This window comes from Strix uralensis, chromosome 5 (assembly GCF_047716275.1).
Source record: "Strix uralensis isolate ZFMK-TIS-50842 chromosome 5, bStrUra1, whole genome shotgun sequence".
Taxonomy (NCBI): Eukaryota; Metazoa; Chordata; class Aves; order Strigiformes; family Strigidae; genus Strix; species Strix uralensis.
Genome location: NC_133976.1, coordinates 82,895,281 through 82,902,173, shown reverse-complemented (window position 1 = coordinate 82,902,173; position 6,893 = coordinate 82,895,281).

The window sequence follows — 6,893 nt, the reverse complement described above, 5'->3', positions numbered from 1 at the left end:
TAAAGTCACCATAACAGCAAACTCCCACAGGCTCTTTGTGCCAAAGGAAAACCCAAAGGATATGAAAATGGTCCTCACACAGTTCTAATCTAACAGTGAATAAACAAGCCATCTGACAGGGTGCAGAGGTGACTGCATGACAAAAAGCCTATAACAGGTGTGATCTCTTATTGAATAGAAAGTTAATGGTAACAGTCATCTTGGAGAAAAGGGACTGCACAATGCAGTGTGACCATTCCCTTGGCTTCAGGCAAATCCTGGGACTCATGAAGAAACACCTGGAAGATGAGTGACCCAAGAAAGGCAATAGCCCATTATGGAGTGTATTTGAGCAGTGAATAATAAAGATATTTTGGCAGATAAATATCATCCTGCTGTGATGCAGACATTACTGACAAGCAGGCCAGCTTTCAGTACCAGAATTGTCTGTATCTCTGGCCTCAGAGAGACCCTCCTGGAGACTATGAAACGCTCCTATTCATCACCAGAGTGATGTACTGGGACAAATGAGTTCTGTTTTGCATCGCCTTTTGGTGATTGCACAGAGATCCCAGGGTGGCTGAATATCTTGCAGAGCCCTTATCACATTTCACACAGAAGGAGTCCCACGCCTGGTGAGAGCTGAATGAAGGAGTCAGGCTCATTGTCAGTTTTAGGGAATATTCAGAGGTTTTTGCAGATATCTGGAAAATACTTTGGCTGTTTGTCTGCAAGTAACACAGAAGAAAATAAGCAAAGAGTTTATGTTTAAGTGCGAGGGTACAGTGTGGACTAAGAACAGCAAGAGTACTTATCTTGATACCACATCACATGAAAGGTCTGATTCTTACACTCTTGGAAGTATAATTTGTACTGTTTTGATTCAGACGCTGTTCATTATCTCTGTTGTGGTACATTTACTTGACTGCTTAGGTTGCTCCAAGTTAAAATATCTGTCTTCTCACAGTTGTGCACTTGTATATTTGTCTGCTCTACCCCAGAGGCAAAATTTGGCATCAATTATACCAAGTTGCTCTTGATAGTATTGCTCAGTCCTTATGTGCTGCAGATGCATTTTCTTCACAATTAATACATTTCAATAGTTTCACAATTAATACATTTCAACAGCTTTTTGTAGTAAGCAGCACCATATTACTTCTTATGGCATATGTTGATGGGTTTTTCAAGGCATTCAATGTTGAGGAAAAAGTGACAAAACCACTTCAGACTGCAATTCAGTTCGAATATCCTTCTATTCACAGAAGGCAGACGGATGGCATTTCACTGTAGCTATCTGCCTGCCATATAGTTCCTGTCTTCCTCTCCTTGCTGACCTGCTGTTCTTTTTTAACTCCTTCAGCCTCCACAGTGATTTCCATCTTCAAAATACTTCCTAATAAGGGCTCTTTTAGATAACTGTTGTATTTTTTTTTTTTTCAGAGGTGACAGAAATAAATAGAAATTACTTGGGAGAAAGATCAAGCCCTCAGATATCATCACTGCTTTCACATTCCTCTGCAGAAACAAGTAGATCCATCAGATACAGGTAGCATCCTTGTCTCTGTGCTGTAAGAGGACAACCTTCAAAATGTTGAAAAGAAGCCTCTGTAGTCCTGCTCTGCTTGAGCCACCCACAGACTGGTAATGGCACAGACTCATAGACAAAAGAGACACTGAGTGATCATTTTACTAAATTGAAAAGCCCAAACCATGCATCACATTTTGTTTCTGGATGATGTAGTGTCATTTTCTAGCCACATTTGACAAGAAAATGGGGTGGCTGCTTTCTTGTCTGTCTCTTCACATTACCCTGCCTATCTTCCAGTTGTCCTCTTCCCCCATTAGCTCTTCAACTTATTAACAGATATTAGCTGAGGTATGCAGAAGAACAGTGTTCTCAAAAGTTATTTGCTTCTGTATGCTACAGTTGACAGAGGAGTGAGACTCTGTTAGTGTTACCAGTGAGGGAAAGGCAGGAGAATATGGTTATGCTTAGTTCTGCTGGCCCACGGAGCAGCATGAGAGTGCTGGCTGCCCAGGGAGCACACGCATGTTTCTGCATCACTGAAAGGATATGCTGCCCCTTGACCAAGAGCTGGGCCAAATAAAAACCATTAGAGAATGTGGGACATAGAAAGAGCTGGGTATTTTACAGTGGAGATGACTGATTTGGGGTGTAAGGCTAGAAGGGGCATCATGGTATGGAGAAGTGTTGGGCAGTTTTGTCATTGTGTTGAAGAGAAGTTGCAGGAACCAGCATTGTTGCAACAGTGGGTATTTACAGGACATCGGACACAAATCTTTAGGAAATCCAGATGTGAGAACACAAAGGCTCAGTGAACAAGCTGTTATAGCTCTTCTGTATTTGAAACCTCATTAAGAAGATGTTGTCTGAAAAAAATAATGACAATGAACACTCCTAGCCCTGCTGCCTTTATGGAATCGAATACATTTTGGAATAATTGCACTTCACCACCCCTCCTATGAGGCTGCCTAAGTATAACTGCTATAAATTAAATGCACAGTCACTGCCAGAGCGCAGACAGACCACGGGAATCCTAAGTCTAAGCCACTAAGTCTTCCTCATGCTGGATCCTGAAGTTAGTTCTTTTATTCAGAGTTAATAAAGATATCATCTGCAATCAGCCTGAAACATCACAATCCCAATTCCCATAATGCAGAGGTGCAGCTGGTCGTGAGGTGTTCCCTGAACGCTGGTTTTGGATCCTTCACTAATGTTTCAATGCCATCTAGTGTCACTACAGGTTGCCTGTATTCAATTTTTGAATACATTGATAATGGCGCTTCTTTAATGTCTCCCCCCTGCAAAAAGAGTAATAAGTCCACCAAATACATCTCATCGAACAGTGTGTGACAGTGGTGAGGTCCCTGTTTATATTCAGAATGTTGTAGCTCTACCTGGGAACAGAGTGCTTCAGGGTTATACCCCAACCCAAATAACAGAAAAAGTCCCCTATAAGGGTAGAGTTGAGCCATGAGAGTGCAACAATATGTCTGTACCACACTGAGAAAAAGAAATAAAACATAGAGTGGTTTGGGTTGGAAGGGACCTTCAAGGGTCATCTAATTCCAAGCCCTCTGCTATGGGCAGGGACACCTTCCACTAGATGAGGTTGCTCAAAGCCCCGTCCAACCTGGCCTTGAACACCTCCAGGGAGGGAACAAAGAATGAGCAAAGGGTTCAGCATCTACTTCACTGAATCAATGCAGCTGAGAAGCTCTCAGAAAAAAGTTCAAGAAATCTAAAGCAGAGATTTTGCAGCTTGCTCCTTTGCCCTTGTTTTGATTTCACAATGCGTAATGTACATATAACACACTGTGACTCTTGTAACATCTGTGTGAATAAGCAGGGATCACCTACCTCAGGCAAGGTGCTAACCAGGAGTATAAATTCTTTGTAATGCTGGCTTTTATCTTTTTATCACACTTTTAATGTTTGTCAGACTGGACAGACTAAAGCCATTTGAATTTTTCAGTCTGCAGAGAGGTTTGACAGAGAAATGGAAAGATTGGTCACATTATTTCCAGATATTTTTCTTAAAGCACAATTGTCATAGTAAAATCATTGGTAGGCTCCATGAATTGAATTGCAGTAATTTGCGATAGGGAAAACCTAGGAAGGTTTAAGCTCTTAGAATTAAATTTTTCCCAGTTGTCAGCTCTGTGACCTTGTGCTCCAAGGATATTACTTGCATGCTGTGAGAATCAATCACTTGTTTAACTGTACTGAATAGACAAAGCACTAAGAATTATTTCCAGTGAAACACCCAGTCTTATCTTTTACTTGATTGGAGTTTCTTTGTATCAACACCAGTATCCACATAGCACTGCACTGTATGGGATGGACATAATGCAAATTATACACGGGGAACTAAATTGCATAATTAAAAAAAGAAAAAGACATTACAGGTATTCTTTATAATTTAATCACATTAAAAACTGCTAGTTCTTCACATCAAAAAGGTTGGCCATTGACTGGATTGTTGCTTCTGCTAGAAAGAAACAAGCAATAATGATCAAGACTTTTTTTAGTGGGATTCTGTGTGTTTGTATAGGAGGTAGTTGGGTTCCTGCTTCCTGGGGCATGGCTGGAGTCATGCAGCAGGGACACATTTCATTCTCACCATTCCATGCTTATTTCCAGACAACGCACTGCTCAAACAACCTCTCCTGCTAGAAATGAATCTGTGGTTTTGCTGCCTGCCCAGGTCTGTGACTTCCACAAGTAGAGACCCTCCTGGTTACTCCTGGTCTGCAGTGCCAGGGTTTATCAGCAGGCATGAATTTCTGTGGCTGTAAGTGTTCATGTGCCCTCCTATTTGTTATGTGAGACAGCAAAAGCCAATTTTTCAGTCTGGGAACTGGTCATCTTTGACCCTCTATCCTTCCCAGTGCTCTTAGCTTTCAAATTACAAGTCTGCCAGCAAAATTACTATGTAGACACTGTATAGCTTATGTCTGTTCCAAAAGGCCTTTATCCATAACCTACAACGCCCCTGCCTTCAACAGTACTTTTGTCACCCCTTTGAAGCTTGGGAAGGGAGAGGGGTAAAAGTACTACAGTCCTACAATTCTGCCTTCCCTAAATATCCCTCACATGCTCTTGTACTGTCTCTTTCCTTCCTGGCCCACTTTGGAAATTACTTAATATAAAGAGAATATTCACCTCTCTATCCTCAGAGTTTTGTTCAGGACATCCAGGATTTTCAACCTGTGAAGAAAGAGAGGGCTTTCACATCTGCAGTGGGATATCAGCAGGAACAGGAGTATTTGTGCAACACTGCAATGGAAAAACAAGCCAATGGCACTGAAAGAGCGGAGAAATTATGTTAAGCAAAGGTGAAGTCCTTTCACAAGGCAGCTGATGAAAAAATCTCTGCTATTCCAGCACCGTTTCTTCAGGATTTCATGCTTTACTCAATGAGGAGCCTATATCTCCTCTGCTTCTTGCTATGGGCTCCCCATATGATTTGGTAGAATTAATCCTGCAGATGTGTGGCAAAAGGTAAGTCAGCATGGCACCATCTTTCACAAAGTCTACAGTTTTATGAAACCTAGAGGATCTGGGATGGATCCAAACTTGGAAGAGGAGGGCTGTCAAAGACGTGCAGCAATGTGTGGTGCTGAATGCAAGGATATTTTTAGCTTAGTTGCCAAATGTTCAAGTTATCACTCTGTTAGAGTATCTGTCTGGGTATCAGTCTCCAGTCATTTTTAAACCTGCTGGTTAATTTTACTCCAAATAGTGAGTATAATATAATAACATACCATACAATGCCTTACAGGGGAGTATCACCCATCCCAGTATGATATAGTATGATATAGAAAGCAGTCCTGCATTGCCTTCTAGAGGACACAGCCATTGGGAAGGTTGGATATGGGGAAGGGCAAGAAGTATCTGTTATACTTGAAACCTGAACTGCTGAGAACCAGGAAACAAAGTCAGTAAATTCTATAATGCAGCCTTGTTTCTTCCCTTTTCAGCAGATAAGCTAATACACCACTAATCTACACACTCGCACCGTACCAATATGCCTTGTTCAGAGAATAGGAAATGCTATAATTATTGCAAGCACTATAACAAGTTCTATCAAGCAAACTTTGTTCTGGGCATGAGACACAGAGTTGAGCTGCCTGCACTTATTCTAGACTTGAAAACCTTGATTCCCCCACTGACACTCCTGCTTCTTGCCAGTGCTTACAACCTTTTCATTTTTACCCAGGGCATTCCCTTTGTGACTGTCCTTTCACTTGCCTTTCATTAACATCCTCCTTTTATGTTCCCTTGGGTAATACAGCTAAGGCCTTTTAAAGGAAGGTAATGAACCGGTGCCAAAATAGCGGATATTCTGTTGACTGTCTATTGACTTGTGATACAGGATTCATCTTCAAGCCTTGCTCCAAATACTACAACACAAGGTCCAGAAGCTGGATATCAACCTGCCAAATGTCCTTTCTTATTAGCTCCTTTGGGAAGTTGTTTCTTTTCCTCTCTTTTTTTCAGTCCCTAATTCCACTTGGAACGGAAAGATTTCCCTGACAAACTGTTGGCAGTGTGGTATGTCTATGTGAAAAGCTGTGGTTTCAGTCAGTCCACATTTTCTGAGAAAAATATTTCATTTGAAAAATAAGTGACCAATGCTACTGCTGTTACTATTGTTCCCTTTACTGTCTAACAGACAGTGGTCTTCCCACCATTTTGCTCTAAACCAAAATGTAGCATATTTCCATTATTTCCATATTTCACCCCCAAAAAGCAAATGTAGAAAGAAAGTAGGTTTTAATCTTAGTCTGAACATAGCTGCAGAGCAGTGGTGCTTAACACCTTGATAAAATGAAGGATGAAGTCAGAAAATGGTAATTTAAACCATTTTAAACAGCAATATTTAGTTTTGCTTCTATCACCCATCACAACAGAAGTGTCAGCATTATTAGAGGTAGAGTCCTTTAACTATCCTTACACATGAAGACTGGCAGAAGTAGCTGTTTTTAAAATGCTGCCTTTCTCCCTCATTAATCCCTCATTTTGAGAAGATATAAATCTGTTGTCCAGACTTTTTATTGTCACTGCAGACATGAATCTTTTGTCTTAACATATTCATAAACAGTGATTTTAGACAGCTTAGTGAGTGAAGATTCTTTCCACATTTCCATAAAAAGACTGTGACATTTTTTTTAATTATTTTGTTAAAAATTGGCCTAAAATAACAAGCTAAGGTGTTAAGTAACCTCAACAGAAAGTCAGATATTATGAAATGAAAAAATGACATTGCTTCAACTGGTTATAACGAGAATTCTGTGCTTCCTACCCTGCAACAGGGAATTGTTGAGCTGAGGAGACATGGGGGTTGGAGTTGGCTGTGTGTCAGGGACGTGTGTGCTGCCAGCAAAAG